At 31.3% G+C, this 19,734-nt stretch overlaps 1 protein-coding gene across 5 annotated transcripts in view; it reads right to left on the reverse strand.

Annotated features, from left to right (window-relative positions):
* The window catches only part of FER (tyrosine-protein kinase Fer), a 304,551-nt gene that overhangs the window by 247,230 nt on the left and 37,587 nt on the right, over positions 1-19,734 (reverse strand). The window lies entirely within an intron of this gene.

Genomic DNA, 19,734 nt, shown 5'->3' on the forward strand with positions numbered 1-19,734 from the left:
GATTTAAAAGTGTCGCCAGTAGATTGAAGTTAACTCTCAACCAGGAAGGTCTTCGACTTCAACTGATGACTCTCGCGTTCAGAAAATCAATAATCTGGTTCGTGCTTATCTTCCAATTTAAAAAAAAAATCCTTCCCCAAAAATGGAAAAGTTATCTTTTATTTAATGGGTACTTTTTAACAGAATTTTTTTAATGTCTTCCTAGGCATAGCAGTAATGCAACTGACCCAAAAACCACTGCGGCAAAATTGGGGTGGGAGCCGATAGAAAGTTTAAAAATATCAACCTTTTAAAATTTTGGTTTACTTCAACTTTTAATAATAATAATATTACAATAAAATTTCATCATATTTTACCCCCACCCCCAAAAATGGGGGCGGGGGTAAAAAAAGGTAAGGCAGTAAACACAGAAAAATCAAAAGATTTTCTTGGGAAAGCAGAAAAATGTTTTAAAAATACTAATTTTTTTTAATTTTTTAAATTCTTCTTATTTCCTTGTACAAAGTAAAGGAGGTATTGTGATCTCGAAAAATGTCGGTTCCCAGATTTCAACGGTAATATCCATCTTGACCCTCCCTGAATCCATTTTGACTAGTTTCGACTGAACCAAGTATACAAAAAAGCCCAAAATCCAATTTTGGAATTTGAACGTTTTCTTAACTGCAGTTATAAGTACTGATTGAGAGCTTTTCAACGATGTACCGTAAGTGATACTTACTTTCATTGGTTCCAGTTATAGCCAAATGAAATTTTAATTAATAATACATTTGAATACTATAAGACACATGGGTTCGAATCAGACTTCATCTCCTTTTTTTTAACTTTTTTTAAAAAATCTAATCTCTGATTATAAAAAAAAAAATACTATAAATAATAATTCAGTAATAACAATAAAAACATGATAAAATATAAAAAATTCCTAATGAAATAAAATTTCATGTACTTTTCATTTTTTTTTTTTTAAATGTGTATATGTAATTCAATATGCGTACAAGTAATTGGTGTCCACATAAAATTTGGTGAAACATCTGATTATTCGTTTTTGTTGATGGTTTCATCATAATAATTTAAAAAAACCTAGTATTAGATATCAGGCATAGATTTATTTAAAGAGTAATTAATAACGAGACTTTTATTCTACCCTAATATTTCAGGTAAGATTGTTGAATTAATTATTGTATAAATATTTGATGTTAATAACTAATAATTTTAGCAATTGTGTAACTGTCCAATTTATTAAAGAATTGGAGGATCGTATCTCACTTTCAAATGAAATAAGTTTAAATGAAGCGCAGCAAAAAATGTGTATATATATAATTTAATAGGCGTATAAGGAATTCATGTGGTTTCCACATCAAATGTTCTTATTTGCCGACCTAAATAACAGAATTATTTTACAAAAAAAATTTATTTTGCAAAAATCAGCTGTTATTTTATACATAATGTAAAATTTATAAGTTTTTGTCAACAACTTAGTAACTTTTGAATGAAGCAAAGCATAAAGAAGCTAAGTACACCGTTGGAATCGCCATAAGTTGCTCTATTACCATATGATATTTTTGTCCTGAAAAATTAACAATAAAGACCTTCAACAGTTGGGAATCTCTATATCACTGAGACATCAACACATACCCCAGCTGGACATATAACTTAACACCCACTATTGGGTTACATAGCAGTCAACCTGTTAAAAAAAATGTAAATTTTAACATTATGAAATTTTCGTTATTAAATAATAAAAATTCTCTCCTTAAATTTTCAAAAATTAAATATTCCGAGAACAATAACTTGATCTCATTTTCTAGCAGTAAAATTTCTTTTATCGATTTTAGCTAGGTAACTTCAAAAATCGTCAATAGATAGAATATTCAGTTTTTATAACATTTATTTAGGTCTCCGTTCAAAGAAATACATAGAAAAACATTATACAAAGGTAAGTCTTTCTCCGAAACATATGGGAAAATATTATCATCATAAATCTTCGTCATTCGGTAATGAACTGAATTTGTAAGAATTTTAAATAAAATTAAATTCAACGCCCTTAACATTTGTGCAAAATGCGCTTTTTTTTAAGGTCAGTTTGAAAAATATTGTGATATTAAAATATACACACAAACGCGCGCGCGCGTCATTACAGTTAAAAATCTGATTATAACCTTTGAAGAAGGCCTGACGTTTGCCTCTTTTCTTAGTATTATTTATAGATTTAAGAACACAGCTCAATACATTCATACGGAACATTGTCTTGTATAAAATAAGAATTAAGAATATATATGACAATACTAAGCAGGGCAGACAAATATCTGATAAAGAATAAAGGACAAAAGTTAAATAATAAGAAATTTAACACCAAGGTAACATTCGGCAAGAATATTAATGGAACTGTAATATTTCTATGTATTGAAGCGACACATTTAATACAACATTAACATTTTATTCAATAGATTATACCAGATTCCAGAGGAGACAGTCTCAGTTACGGTCAATTACTTTTAAGAGATAATATTTAAACTATCTTGACATTTAAAATCTATAATATTTTTTTAATCTAATTCATAAATTATTTTATTTAAAAAAAAAGTTTAATGATTCTATTATAATAAAATAAAATAGAATTCAAAAGATTACAGGATTAAAATCAAAACCAAACATCTAAAAAGTTTCTTTTTAATCTAATTTTTTATTCAAAATTATTCTTAAGTATTAGTACAACTACCGTTCATCATTCAACACGGGGATTTAAATTTTTATGCAATTAATTATATCAAGTTAGAAAGATTAACCTGATTAAAACGATCGAATATAAGTATAAAAATTTAATAATGATAAAAATACACCTCTAATTCAACCAAAACGAGAATTATAAATAAGCATACCAGGAAATGCAACAAAATTTCCCGTAAGCTTTTACTTCAATGAATCGAATCGCACATATATCTATCACGCCCACCGAAATGCAAATGACATTTAGCCCTAAAAGTAATACTCTAAACCTGTCTCACTAGAAAAACTGATTGTACACATCGTTACTCTCAGAGAATGTAACTCTAATTTGATGGTAGATTTAAAAAAGAAACAAAAAACGTTCAAGAAAAAGTAATCGACTTAGATTTTTTTAATTTTTAAATAAGATAGATAGACCCAGATTTATCCTATAAACATTTAAATTAGGCTTATCAGTACGGGTGTAAGGACAGAAAAAAATCTGTAGATTCTACAAGCAGTGCCACTGCTTGTAGATCTGTAGATCCACAAGCAGTGGCACCTTGTAGCTAAAATTAGTAGTGGTGCTGTAAGACAGTGCTCTCTCTCCGTCGCAGCCTCGCGTACAGCATCCTATGTACCCATGCGCGCAACTGCAAAACACCACGCCGCTGAACTGTAAACCGCACAGTTCCATACAAAGATTTTTGTATCTTTTTCATAAACTGGAGGATGGGAATTGACGTTAAGCTTAAGGATTAGGTATTGTACAAGTACAAAGAAAGAATTAAAGAAAAAAATGACTCATTATATTAAATGTTATCGATAATATCAAATGGAAATAGAGGGTGCTGCAGCTCTACAGTGCCTATACGCGAGCCGCCACTGTCCACAAGGCCTCCCCATCAACCGGCTAAATATCCGGCACGGCAGGTTGCCCCCCCCCCCCGGGTTGGATCTTCTGTTGCTGCCTCAAATCCCCAGCGGACGGTAACCAGGCCCGACTATGTCGTTCCCAGCCCGCCCGCCAGAGACCGGGTCTCGTTCATTATTGCTTGCCTTTAACCACGGGAAGGAGAAGAACCAGGCCCGGCTATGCCGTTCCCAGCACCCCCCCTGCGCTGTCGGGTCTTAACGTTTTCCCCATCTACTGGCCCCTGGAGTCTCCATCCGATCATTGTAGGCCGCACACTTAAGTAAAAAAAAAGTTCTTAGTCTAGATCAAACAGGATAAAAATTATATCAGTAGAACTAAAATCTATCCTTGAAGGAACTGAGTGTACAACACAAAGAATCCCACGGATCAAAAGGCTAAAGGCCTCCTCAAAGCATCAACTGTCTATCTTGCCCATAATTTCTCGTGCGATTCGAGTAATTAATACTCAATTAATTAATTTCATCTCATTAAATCAATTCCGATATGATTAAATTATACTGCCACTAACAGTACTTTTCCTTTTTTAGAAATTAAACAATCACCCGAGAACAGGAATCAAATTTCTAAAATAACATCCTCATTCATCCCTAGAACTAAATGGAAAATTATCAAATTGAACCATAAACAATTCTTTCCCCTATTGGAGAGCCTTGTTCATTTTACTTTCCCGTCTAGATACCGCTACAGCTCTAGAAGGGAAAGAATTGTAATCGGTCAAATTTCGGTATATGCAGTTTTCACCGGATCTTGACATTTTGACACCTAAGGAACCCAAAAAACTAGATGGAAATTTTCCAAATGTTAATGTACGTATGTTTGGTGTTGGCCTCTAAATCACCATATATCTCCAGAACTACTGGACCGATTTTGACCAAACTTGATCAGATTCGTTCCAAATATGAACCATTGATGCCATTAAATTCTCAATTTAAAAGGTTGTACAGCAACCTTGAGGCTGTACAGCAACCTTGAGGCTGTACAGCAAAATCACCCTCAAATCTCGATATTTCGCCTAATTAAGGTCATAGTTTTCTTAGGCAAAAAATAACAATATCTGCAAAAAACGATTTTTACAAAATCGGACTCTTGCCCCAAAAAATGCTTCTGTAGTCGACTGCTACGTTGTGACGTCACAAGTGAGCGTCAGAATTAAATAAATGAGTAATATTTAAAGTGTAAAAAAAGTAACTCGGTCTGGTTGGTGTCGAATTTAACCGCCCGATTGATGCGGAACCTGGTGTGTTAAGCCTCGCTGCTACACCTGTCTGACGACCGTACAAGCGAACTTTGTTCTATGTAAGTAAATTGCGAAATTACATTAGTTTAATTATTGCCGATTGTCGCCGCTAGTACCACCACACCGGTGCGAATTAAATACGGTATGCACACGCGCTTTAGTTAGAATCATTGAATTAAATAAACGGAAAAATATTACATTTACATAAAATAAAAAATATTTTAAATTAAGTTGTGTGTGTAAGCCGTGCATCAGAAACAACCCACAGTTGTAGGACTTCCCCGGAATGCGTAACGGGAAAGTCCTAAACCTGTGTTGTCAGTTTTTTTATAATTTTTTCTATTATTTCGTCCCCGATCTGGTTTGTTATTCTTGAGAGCTATACCATTTTTGTGAGCGGTGTATATCATTATCAGATCATACCGCCGGTTTTCCCTTTATAGCATCACCTTGCTGAAAAATATAATTTCAAAGTTTTAAATACCGTTAGCTGTCATTATTTTAATTTTCATCAGCTTAATAATTATAACGTTATTCAATTTTTTTAGCATATTTAAAAAAAAAATTAATAGTAATTTTATTTTTATTTTTATGTAAATTAGTTAAGTTCGATAGTTTCTTAGTAGTTCGTTTCTTTTCAATGTTATGATTCAAGAAAGTTAAATGACAAAACAATTTTTGTGTTTAGTGAAATCTGTAATTAAACTTCATGGCATTTTTATACGCTATAAAACTGTCATTGCCATTTCACCTCATACTTTGAAACAATACCTAACGGTGATCTTGAAGGCTAAAAAAAAATCCGCCATAGAAATAGCTGATTCATGTAAATAGAAATTACAATGTTTTTGATTTGGATAATACTTAATGGTAAATTTACGTGATTCATAAGCCGCGAATAACATGTAACAACCGTTCGCCAAAACAGTTCATAGAAGCAGTCATCAAATATTTTATAACAATGTGGACGACGCCGCGACGTATTTTTGCAATACGGCCTTGTAACATATATGTAAAACCGTATAATTCACATTTTAACATGTAATTTACGATGTATAGATTTTTATAGAAATCGATATGTTGTAATTACAAGCAACACAATAACCTGCGCTTTAGAACCCATTACTTTCGGTTTCACGAAGACAAATAAACATTGCAAAACTTTTGAAAACCATTGAGGTTGTAAAATATTTTTTCTTCAATTTTTAACTCCAATATTTGCCTGTATAACATATTTTTTAACATCATATTTTAGATCTCAAATAAGTAAAATTTTTAAACTATACAACATAACATCGTAATGTAATTTGCAAAACAAAGTTTAAAATTATTCGAGATGCCGACATTTAAAAAAATCCGTATTTTCAATAAAAAATGTATACATTTAAATAACTACTAGCTGAAAGGCGTCCCATAGGCGCGCCTCCGCAGCTAGGCCCTCCGGGCGGGTTACCCTGGCGGGCAGCGTCTCGGAATGTTATTCCAAAATTGATTACCTCGTGAAAATCTTTTTTTTTTGAATGATGAAAATTGATCAAGGAAAAGCGAAAAAAGGGTTTGTCATCGTTCAATTAAGTACCCTTCCTCATTAAGAAATAAGTTAATATATATAAAAGATAAGTAATAAGTTAATCTAAATAGATAATCGACAGTATTTTCAGAATCGATTAATTTTTATCGAAAATCGTTGTGTTTTAAGATATGCTACGATATTAAATGAATGAATTACCCCGTAAATTTATTAATTTATTTTATAATTATTTTTTGACGGGCAGTATGTTTAATCATGTAAGCATGCTCTTTAATTTTGCTCTTATTTGTTGAGGTTACTTCTTCTTACTTATTGTTTACCAAGATTTAACAAAAAAGAAATTGATTTTTTGACGGGCAGTATGTTCGATCGTGTAAGAATATACTCAGCTAAGGGGGACGCACGCCAGCCTCTGTGGTAGTAGCGTCTCGATCTTTCATCCGGAGGTTCCGGGTTCGAATCCCGCCAGGCATGGCATTTTCACACGCTGCAAAAATTGTCATTCACTTTATCCTCTGAAGCAAACCACCTAACGGTGGTCCCGGAGGTTAAAAAAAGAAAGAAAAAAGAAACGTACGCACAGACAGACACGCATTTTAATGCCCGTTAGTAGGGTAGGATCGATAGCCAAATTTAGAGAAAAATCTCATTGACTGATAAATTTACGTCCAAGAAATGAAACTGTCTGCAATTATTAGTAAATATATTTAATGCTATTACTTTATTTTTAAAGGAATGGACTTCTATGTACACATGGCAAATTAAAATTGTAATTTTCAGGTACCATTTATTTAGCTGATATTTAAGATAGAGCTTTGGAACAAAACAATTATTCAACTGACTATTTTTTATAAGATAGAAAAATATTTTCTCAAGATTACTTTTTTTCAATGATCTTTAATGTTAATTTTTAAAAAGTTGGAAGATTATGAACGCAAGCTTATTTCTTAATACTTTCATACATTTAAAATTGATTTAGTCTATTTTATAAAAGAAAAAGTGACGATAATGTGGCCGAAATTTCATCTATAATTTGAATAGTTTCGAAGAAATTTGAGTGAAGAAAGAAAAATTAATTTTTTACGAAAATTTACGAATAAGTAAAAATTCAAGCCAAATCTTAACAATTCTAATATTTCTTCATCTTTCAAATAATATTTGAAATTATAAGAAATAATCATGGTTTGAATTAATCTATAACTTTTTAAATAAGTTTTCAGCATTTTCTGGTTTGTTTTTTTACTTGATTTCTCTGATTATGAAAAAACTTATTAGAAAACATGAATGTTTTCTATGAAACAAGTTTCGTTTTCTTTTTCCAACTGACTTTTTTTTTTTTTGTGGAGCCAGTGGTAGCGTCTCGGCCTTTCATCTGGAGGTTCCGGGTTCAAATCCCGGTCAGGCATGGCATTTTCACACACGCTACACAGCATTCACCTCATCCTCTCAAGCAATACCTAACGGTGGTCCCGGAGATTAAAAAAAAAGAAAAAAGTTGACTTCTTTTTATCTAATCTTATTCTTAGCATTAATTAAAATGCAATACTTAACTAAATGTAATAAAATTAATAATGTAAGAGTATTAAAAAAATTTTAAATATAAGACCGATAAGCTATTCTAATACCACACTTCAATACAAGTGCAACGTGACGAAGCTAACTGTTTATCCAGACAAGGAAGCAGTACTTGTTTACGTTATACTATGTATAAATACACACACACACACACAGAGAGAGAGAGAGAGAGATTGAGTGTGTGTGTGTGTGTGATAAATGGTAGTGTAATCACTTTTATTGCACATTCAGAGTCTAAATCTTGACATTTATTATACACCACTGACTTAAAATTATTGAACATAATTAATTCTATCTAATTAGCAACAAGCATTTATTGAAATACCAAATAATCCCAAGTAAAATACATTTATATGTACCATAATGACTTTTTTTTAACCGACTAAGTTGCCATTACGTCTAGACTCACCGACTAGTAACTACCATCAACACACACTATTTTCAATGTTATAGTAGAGTACGGTAACTGGCATACCAGCTCCTATCATGTAAACCCACCGGGTTGGTCTAGTGGTTAACGCGTCTTCCCAAATCAGCTGATTTGGAAGCCGAGAATTAGCGTTTAATTCCTATTACGGATTTGAATACTAGATCGTGGATACCAGTGTTCTTTGGTGGTTGGGTTTCAATTAACCACACATCTCAGGAATGTTTGAACTGAGAATGTACAAGACTATACACTTCATTTACACTCATACATATCATCCTCATTCATCCTCTGAAGAATTATCTAAACGGTAGTTACCGGAGGCTAAACAGGAAAAAGAAAGCTCCTACTATGCATAATACGGTTCCAAATACCGTCGAAAATTCAACCAGTAGCATACAGGGTTTTATTAATGCATAGACTTCAGTAGATCCAAACGTCTGCCAATCATTATTCAGTTCCACTCGGCTTATCGAATATTAGTGTTAAAAGGATTTTTCATTAGGAATTTTTAACATTTACCTAAACAAAATTCACAAAGTGCAAGCATTAAATGACCCGACCGAGTTCATGGTTGGCTGAGGGGGTCTGATCCTGTTATAGATGTATAGATAGATTAGCAATCTATCTAGTGACTAGGGTGTTACTAGGGGTGCTTACGAGTACTTCGCCAAGTTTTGGCATCGAGCCCCTGTTGGCTGAGATATTCGCTGTTAGGATGAGAATGGATGTGTGGAGATCTCTATGATGGAGCTGCAGTGTGGAAGGGTATACGCATTGATCTCGCTCCCGAAAGCGGATCAGAGCAGAGAGAGATAGGGGATTATTTCATAGATGCTTATTAAATCTATGAATCTGTTTATTGATTTCTAAGTAAATCAAGAGGACTTGAGTAAATTAAATTGTAAAATTGTCGTTGTTGCATCAACATTTGTTTTGTTCGTATGAGGATAGTATTTTTGGTGTTTAAATATTCAATCAAGTAATGATTTAAGTGCACAGTCTAATAATTGAAGTTAAATATAAGGAGAGTTTTTGTGTGAAAACTTCTTTGTTAGAGAAAGGCGCGGGAATCGCGTTCCGCGAATTATTAATTTGATAGTTGAGGGTTGTAAGTTATGGTAGGTAGTCGTGGAAGAGGCCATACAAAGACGATTGTAGGTTGTGTAAGAGCACTGATGGAAAGGTCTGCCGAGGCATTTGCATCGATAGCATCCTGACAGAAGCCAAACTGATGACTGTGCTATCAAGTCTAAAAGAGGGTGTAAAGACGATCTCCGATAAGCCCATCCAGGACAGGAACGGAGGCGGTTGTATGGCGACCGGCAGCGTCACAAGGCGTGTCTTCCTCTATGGGGAACAGGATTAACCTGATCGGCTAAATCTATGATTTTTATCACTCGAACTTTTCAATTTTATAAACGTTAACGAAGATGTAATTCATAATATGATAATGAATAATGAATAAAGCTCCTGCTTTGTTTAAACAAAACGTAATATAACACAGAACTAAAATCACCGTAAAGTGTGAAACAGCAACCTCTTGAATAATCAACCCACATTTCTTTGAAGACAATGAGAATGCTGTTAACATCACATATATTAGAAAAAAAATAAATAAATAAAAATTCATTATTTATTGAGAAATTGTGCCCTCAAGCAACGGAGATACTATAAGTTAATCCAAATCATTTAATACATGCACGTAACGAGCGGGGGGCTAAGGGGGCTATAGTCCCCGCCGAAATTGTCGGGTGATGGGGGCTGCAGTCCCCTTCACCCAACAATTATTAGACTTTATCATTCATGGGTTAAATCTAGTCAGTTGGGTCCAAAACATTCATTTTAGTATTTCACATTTTTGTAATGTATAACATCACATAGATATTTTTACAAAATTTGAGATAAATCTGTACATAGTCATCATGCTAAAATGAATCCCCTTCTATATACCTTAACCCGTCATTACCCGATCCTGCAAGAGTAACGCCGTTACTCGACGTGTGAGCGCCGCGCTCACTCTGACCCAATACTAATAAAAATAATTGATTACTGGGGATTTCCCGCCAGCCAGAAATGTAAGACTTGCTTATCGCATTCCAAACACATACGTAGGCAGCTAAACGGCATTCTAAGAATTTTCAAAAAGTTTTAAAGTTCTTTTGCCAGGTTCAATTAGTCCTGGAAAAAAGGATGAATTAAAAATTAGCGATGTATTACGATAATAAATATTCTGAATCTGTCCCTCAAGCGGAACATCTTACTTGGTGCGAGGAGATAAAGTCATTAAATTTTAAATGCGGAACCGATTGAAGTATTGGATCGCTGCAATAAATAATATTTGCTGTATATTCATTATCTCTTGCAAGTGTCAGCGACTCTTCCGGTAACAACATGCACTAATGAACGCTCGTTCTTCACAATGAAGAGGGTCAAAACGACTGCGCGTAACAAGTCGGAGGATGGAAGATTAAATTCGTTAGTCTCTTTGTCAGTCCACAGATATTTTACTGTTAATCCTGATGAAAGTTTAGATATTATGACGAAAAAGAAAAATCGACGAATAGCTTTCTAATAATTCATAACTTTTATTGGAGTGTAAATGAGCGGGTGTGAAGAATAAATGTGGATTATGAAAAAAATTATATACTAACATTATGATTCTTATTTGTGTAGTAAATGAAGTATTATATATAAGCATATGTTTGTATTTTTCAAATGCAATAAAGTATAAAGTATATAAAACGGTTTCAATATAAAATGATTTTCATTATAATTATTTTTTTTATCATCATCAGGGTATAACGATTACAAAAAATTAATACCTTTCCGAAAAAATATCCTAGCTACGTGCCTGTAATAGGATTGGTATTGACCAGTTAAACATCTAGACGGCAATCAATAAATGCAGTTGTATGATTATTTTCAGAAAATTATCTTCAGGTATAACAAAATTATCTTCTGATCTAACATTTTATTTTTTCTTACGGAGCTATTCGAAGAGTACGGTATTCAGTATTCTATCGTCTCAAGTTATTGAAGAATTCAAAGAAAAGCTTTTGTCAAAAAGTTGCCGAAATATCTGTGGATTTGTAATATCTTATGATGAAAAAAATACAAATTCGACATGAAGAATATGTAAATAAAATTGGTGATGATCTTCAAGATGTAGTATTCAGAATTTAAAATGAAATATGAAGTAAATAAGAAATAATTAAATCGTTCATTTTATTGTTCATCCATTATAAAAAAAATTCTACAATTTTAACCGACTTCAAAGGAGGAGGCTATCAACTTCGACTGAATTCTTTTTAAATGTATGTTACTCAATATCTCCGACGTTAGTAAACCGGTTGTGATCATTTTTATTTGCTTGTACAAGGAAGTATTGTGATCGCAAAAAAATGTCGGTTTTCAGATTTCAACGGAAATATCCATTTTCACCATCCCTGATTCCATTTTGACTAGTTTCGGCGTGACGTCTGTACGTACGTTTGTATCGTTGCATAACTCAAAAACGATTAGCCGTAGGATGTTGAAATTTTGGATTTAGGACTGTTGTAACATCTATTTGTGCACCTCCCCTTTTGATTGCAATCGACTGGACCAAAAGTGTCCAAAAAAAGCCCGAAATCCAAAATATTTGGATTTTGGACTTTTTCTTAACTGCAATAACAAGCATTGAGAACTTTTCAATGATAAATCATAAGCGGTACTAATTTTCATTGATTCCAGAGTTATAGCCAAATAAAATTTTAATTAATGAAATATTTGTAATAACTTTATCAAACATGGCTCGTTGGTATGATAATATAATTAATAATTTAAAAAACCCACTTACAACAATTTTTTTTTACATACGTTCAAGCGCTTTCAGAATAAAATTCCATCATCAGCATAACAGTGGAGTCATTCATAATGAGAGGACGACAAGTCAATATAATTTTAAACATTTGACGACCACTGTTAAATTACGTTACATAAATAAATTTACATGACGAAGAAGTTTTAGTTTTATTATGATTATAACAACAGTTTTAAGTTCTTGATGATGGAATTTTATTCTGAAAGCGCTTGAACGTATATATAAAAGTATTGTTGGTAAGTGGGTTTTTTAATTATATTAATGAAATATTTGTATAAAATAATTATTGAATAATAATAATTGAAATAATTATATTAATGAAATATCTTACAAGGGGAAGGCACATCGGTTCAAATCCGACTTTATACCCCTTCTTTTTTTAACTTTTTTTTTTAATTTAAATATATTGATTTATTAATAATTAACCTCTGATGGGAAAAAACCAATTACAGTAAATAATAATTCAATAATAAGAATAACATTTAAAAAAATGAAAAAAATATCAGAAGTTATTAATGAAATAAAATTTTATGTACTTTTCATTTTAAAAAAATATGTATATGTAATTTAATAGGCGTACAAGGAAGTCATGTGGTGTCCACATCAGATTTTTTTTTTAATCGAAACAATATACTTTCGAAATGGCTCGTATAAATTTTAACTAAATCCGATGATAATCTTACAAAAAATATCAAAAAACTGACTTTTTATTGGATGTTACGAAATATCTCCGAAGTTAGTACACCGATTTTGATAATTGTTTTTAATAGAAAGAGTATACTTTTGGAATGATCTCATAAAAATTTTAACCAAATCCGATAATAATCTTAAGAAAAACACCAATAAGAAGCACAAAATTATTATATAATATAAAATATTAATTTTATATATAGGAACTAGATACCACTAAAAATTGTGAAATAAAATAATTTAAAAAAAATATAAATAGACTTCAACAAATAATAGCACTATTAACTCTTTAGTATTATTTTTTATGAATTATTAATTAAATAATAGCGTCTTGCCAACCTCCGTGGCGCGAGTGGTAGCGTCTCGGCCTTTCATCCGGAGGTCCGGGTTCGAATCCCGGTCAGGCATGGCATTTTCACACACGCTACAAATCATTCATCTCATCCTCTGAAGAATACCTAACAGTGGATCCGCAGGTTAAAAAAAAGTGGTAGCATCTTAGCTTTTAATCCGGAGGTCCCGGGTTCAATTCTCGGTCAGGCATGGCATTTCCTTTCATATACTACAAAATTTCATTTCTATACACCGACGTACAAGCTATAAAGGCTTCTGTATTGAATTAATTCATCAAACCAAAAAAAAAAATTATATTTTCTTTGTAAAAACGTTTTACAGATTCTAAAAACACATTAAAAAAAATAAATAAATAAAAAAGATTTACCTAATTTTATCATATTATTGGTACTGAGTTATTCACCATATAAATTTCCCGAGTAGTGGTCGTTTAAACTGAGAATATATTAAGGAATTTAAAAATAAAAATCATAAAACAAAATCAAGTTTCAATTAACGAAATATTATATTTACTATTATTATTATTAATAGATTTATAACAATACTAATGCGTAAAAAATACCATCAGCGAATATTTGATAAGTCTATCTATCCAAAAATAAAATATAAAAACTAATTACGGTAAAGTTTTGAAAACAGAACAAACCAGTATTATGTAACATAATAATATAAGTAGTAGTTTAAAAGTGGGATTGTAGCCCAGTTTTGGTCCAAGACCGATCTAAATGTACAAGTTTAGTTCTAACCGTTATACGGTTCATGAACTAACCGTATAATGGTAAAGGCGCTTATGTCATAGTTAAAATTAATATACATTTCCTATGCATTATTTACCTTCAAAAGATATTTAAACATATAATAACCTTTCATTTTTTGTAAATTATCCTGTAAATAAAATGCTATGCGTATAAAATTTCCATAAAACGAAATTTGCATGGATGTTAATTTTGGCATCACATTTCAAATAATATAACTATAACGTAATAAAATTAAACGAAAATAAAAATAAAATAAACGATTATTTTTTAAATTAAGTTCCTGAAAACATTTCAGGAAATAATTATTCGTACACATAGGTTTGTTCAAAATGTATATATAGATAGATATTAAAATTCTTTAAAATGAAATAAAAGAAATATTTTTTCGTTTGTAAATTATTTTAATTTAAAAAAAAAACCCCTAAGGGGTTAAATTAAAAAAGAGCAATTGAAAAGAAAATACGAGAAAATAAAAATTGAGGATTTAAATCCTAAAACAAATTTTTTAATTTTTCCTTTTTCAGGTTACTCCGAAACCACCGTAAGGTATTACTTCAGAGAACGTATGTATGAATGTAAATGAAGTGTAGGCTTGTACAGTCTCAGGACGACCAATCCTAAGGTGTGTGGTTACTTCAGAATTTCCATTTAAGCCATCGTTAATAGGATAAAAGTTAATAAAGGAGGTTTTTTACTTTCGTTTTATTTTGTTTGAAAGTGCTGGAAACATTTATAAAACTAAGGGAAAAACTTTAATACTATTCGATTATAAAAATTGTTCATTAGCTTCGAGGACAAAATTGTGTACCTTGAGCCCCAAAGGGCAAATATATATGAAAGGGAGAGAAAAAACAAAGACGAAGAACGGGTAGACCTTAAAATATATATATATACATACACACATACATAAACAAAAGACAGACAAACGACAAAATACAACGAAGAGGGTGTTTACAGATGAAGAAAAGAAAGCAAGATCTGAACGGATGAAGAAATACTGGGCAGCTCGGAAGAGTAAAATAACACGCTTTTCTCAGAAAAGATCCAACTAAAATTGACTTAAGTGGTCCCATGTTGGCCGAAAAAGCATAATAATAATAATATACAAATACATATTTTTTTTATTTTTTTATTTTCCTGTTCGAAGTAAAGGAAGTATTGTGATCGCGAAAAATTTCGGTTTTCAGATATCAACGAAAATATCCATTTTCACCATCACTGAGTCCAATTTGACTACTTTCGGCGTGATCTCTGTACGTACGTATGTATCTCGCATAACTCAAAAACGATTAGCCGTACGATGTGGAAATTTTGGAACTATTGTAACATCTAGTTGAGCACCTCCCCTTTTGATTGCAATCAACTGAACCAAAAAAGTCCAAAATCCAAAAAATGTAGATTTTTTTTACTTTTTCTTAAGTGCAGTAATAAGCATTTATTGACAACTTTTCAACTATATATCATAAGCGGTACTTATTTTCATTGGTTCCAGAGTTATAGCCACATAAAATTTTAATTAATGAAATATTTGCATCTCACAAGGCACATCGGTTCGAATCCGAATTCATTTCCTTTTCTTTTTAATTTAAATATATTGATTTAGTAATAATTAAAAACCTCAGATTCTAAAAAAAAAAAATCAAACAAAGTTATTAATGAAATAAAATTTTATATACTTTTCATTTTAATTCAAAGATTTTTACAATCAGAGGTAAATAATTATTAATAATCAATATATTTAAATTAAAAAAAAAAGTTTAAAAAGAATATATGTATAATGAAGTCGGATTCGAACCGATGTGTGCATGGTTATGGATCTGATATGTACTCACTTACATCATGTAACTACTGGACCGATATGAAACAAAATTAATACATAAACTAACATAAAATGCCGATATGGACACTACAAAAAAATTCGATGCAATGTGGTGTCTACCACAATGCAATTGCGTAACTGTTCACTTTATTAAAGAATTGGAGGATCGTATCTTACTTTCAAATGAAATAAGTTTAAATGAAGTGCAGCAAAAATGGTATATGTAATTTAATACGCGCATAAGGAAGTCATGTGGAGTCAACATCAGATATTTTTATGTATATCATAATAAATTATATAATTTTTGAACCTATAAAACAAATCTCGAAAAATATTTTTTTACGAAACTATAATATATGATTTCCTTTTAAAAATCGCTCTTCAAGGATTTTTATTTATTTATAAATATAAATTGTTTTTTATTTATAAGTAATTATTTATTTATTTTAAAAAAAAATTGATTTTACAGCTTGTACAAAAATGACGTCATCCATTTTTTTTTTTGTTCAAACTTTATATACCCAATGAGATCCGATTGAGCGAAACGAAACTTTTGCTTATTTTATTAAAATCGACATATTCATTCTGAAGAGAAAGAGACGCAAATAAAAGCATAAACTAACGAACAAAACGTATAAACTGCCTTTTAGCTTAAAAAAGACTAACATTATATTCTAAAATAAAAAATAACTTTGAAATTTAACTTATATTTAGAAAATACAATTTTTGTTCGCTTTACTATAACCATCTCATTATTAGATCACAATAAAATTATTAATAGAACGTACAGACTTCTATTACAACACCTAATTGTCCCTTGATGCTATAAATAAATACAAAAATACCAGTGACTACATTCAAAAAACACTTACTGATTTAATTTAATTAACTGTTACTCATTAAAGAGAGAATAATGACTCATTAAATAAGCTTTTATCAATTCTACAATTGGTAACAGCTCTAAAGCTATGATGCAACAAGGAAATTACGGTAATCACTCACAAAATGAACGTGGGTTTTTGCATTTCTCGACGTTTCATGACCTACGTATCCCTAAAAACGAAAACAAAAATAAAAATCGCGGGGAATTCTTACGTACGTGTGTTGGCGCGACTGAATCTTAAATAACTTTTGACTGGAAGAACCGATTTTGATGAAATTTTGTACAGAGATTTATGAATATGGGGTAATTTATTAGTAAAATTTGTTGAGTCAATATCTCCAGAAGGGTGGGGTAAATAATATTTTTGGGAGTCAATTTTTTCAAAACATGGCTAAAATAATCTCACTTTATATTCAGCTCAATAAATGCTTATCTTACAAAAAAAAATTAGTGTGTAAAAATAATAAATAAATAATTTTTTTTTTTGTCTTCAGTCATTTGACTGGTTTGATGCAGCTCTCCAAGATTCCCTATCTAGTGCTAGTCGTTTCATTTCAGTATACCCTCTACATCCTACATCCCTAACAATTTGTATTACATATTCCAAACGTGGCCTGCCTACACAATTTTTTCCTTCTACCTGTCCTTCCAATATTAAAGCGACTATTCCAGGATGCCTTAGTATGTGGCCTATAAGTCTGTCTCTTCTTTTAACTATATTTTTCCAAATGCTTCTTTCTTCATCTATTTGCCGCAATACTTCTTCATTTGTCACTTTATCCACCCATCTGATTTTTAATATTCTCCTATAGCACCACATTTCGAAAGCTTCTAATCTTTTCTTCTCAGATACTACGATTCTCCAAGTTTCAATTCCATATAAAGCGACACTCCAAACATATACTTTCAAAAATCTTTTCCTGACATTTAGATTAATTTTTGATGTAAACAAATTATATTCCTTACTGAAGGCTCGTTTCGCTTGTGCTATTCGGCATTTTATATCGCTCCTGCTTCGTCCATCTTTAGTAATTCTACTTCCCAAATAACAAAATTCTTCTACCTCCATAATCTTTTCTCCTCCTATTTTCACATTCAGTGGTCCATCTTTGTTATTTCTACTACATTTCATTACTTTTGTTTTGTTCTTGTTTATTTTCATGCGATAGTTCTTGCGTAGGACTTCATCTATGCCGTTCATTGTTCCTTCTAAATCCTTTTTACTCTCGGCTAGAATTACTACATCATCAGCAAATCGTAGCATCTTTATCTTTTCACCTTGTACTGTTACTCCGAACCTAAATTGTTCTTTAACATCATTAACCGCTAGTTCCATGTAAAGATTAAAAAGTAACGGAGATAGGGAACATCCTTGTCGGACTCCCTTTCTTATTATGGCTTCTTTCTTATGTTCTTCAATTATTACTGTTGCTGTTTGGTTCCTGTACATGTTAGCAATTGTTCTTCTATCTCTGTATTTGAACCCTCATTTTTTTTTAAATGCTGAACATTTTATTCCAGTCTACGTTATCGAATGCCTTTTCTAGGTCTATAAACGCCAAGTATGTTGGTTTGTTTTTCTTTAATCTACTTTCTACTATTAATCTGAGGCCTAAAATTGCTTCCCTTATCCCTATACTTTTCCTGAAACCAAATTTGTCTTTTCCTAACACTTCTTCCACTCTCCTCTCAATTCATTGTATAGAATTCTAGTTAAGATTTTTGCCTAGATAAAATCTTATAATATAGTAAGAAAAAATTTAGTAATTTACTTATGTTACTACAAAAATTTCCACTTTCCCCAAAAATCGTAAAAATCTATCTTTTCATTTGTTGCATATTTTTCAACCGATTTTTTTTCTGTATGTATTCATAGATATAGTAGTATTGCAAGTGACACAAGAAAGCATTCTTTGAGGAGCAATAATGGTGGTAGGGGAACCGATTAAAGTTGAAAAATAACGATTTGATTTAAGTTTTTCGAAAACTTTTGGGTTTATTTAAATTTTAGTTAATATTAAAAGTTTAGATAATAAACTTGTAGGAATAATATTACAATAAAATTTCATCGTACCACCCTCCACCACCAAGAAAAGAAATCTTAAGCAATTTTTTATTGGTTGTATATTTTTTAGTAGAAATTTTCAGTTTATTTCATTTAACATAGTACACTAAGAAACATAAAAAAAGTTCTGAAAAGGTGATTTTGGAAGTGGGGGAACAGAAAAAAAAATAGCGACTTTATGAATTTGTAAAACTTTGGTTTACGTAAACGTATAATTATTATAATCTTACAATAAAACTTCACCAAAAATTATTCCCATCCCAAAGGAGAAATCTTAGGCAACTTTTTTCACTACACAATACGAATAAATAACCAGCGGCGGAAAAGTATTATAATTTTGTCGTCAAATGTCTATTTTTTTGTATATAAAAAAACAACATTTTTTAATACTTAACTACACACAAAAAAATTCCGAAACGAATACAATCTAGGCAAATATTAAAGTGTAATAATATTATAATTAAAATACACTCATACTTACGATACTGTAATTGTGAAAAATGGGATCTGACTAAACGGGTAAGGGTGAACATTAGATACGAATTTGTATGAAAAAACTGGACATTGAAATAAGAACAATTTTTTTTCTCCTTGATGATATTGCCACATAAGCTTGAAGCTTATAGATATGTAAATGGAATTTTAGTAGCGTATGAAAAATGCCATGCCTGACCCAGGGATTTGAACTTGGTACCTTCTGTATGAAAGGCTGAGAAACTACCACTCCGCCACGGAGATCGGCGGATTCATAAGAACAACTTTTTTAAGAGATTAAAAATTAAGACCGGTGAGCGTGGTTCTGCTTATGACGATCTCGTACAAAATCATACAAATTTATATGCCCATTCTTGTAAAATAAGATCTGATGTGGACACCACATTACTTTCTTG

Source organism: Lycorma delicatula, chromosome 9, assembly GCF_047948215.1.
Source record: "Lycorma delicatula isolate Av1 chromosome 9, ASM4794821v1, whole genome shotgun sequence".
Classification (NCBI taxonomy): domain Eukaryota; kingdom Metazoa; phylum Arthropoda; class Insecta; order Hemiptera; family Fulgoridae; genus Lycorma; species Lycorma delicatula.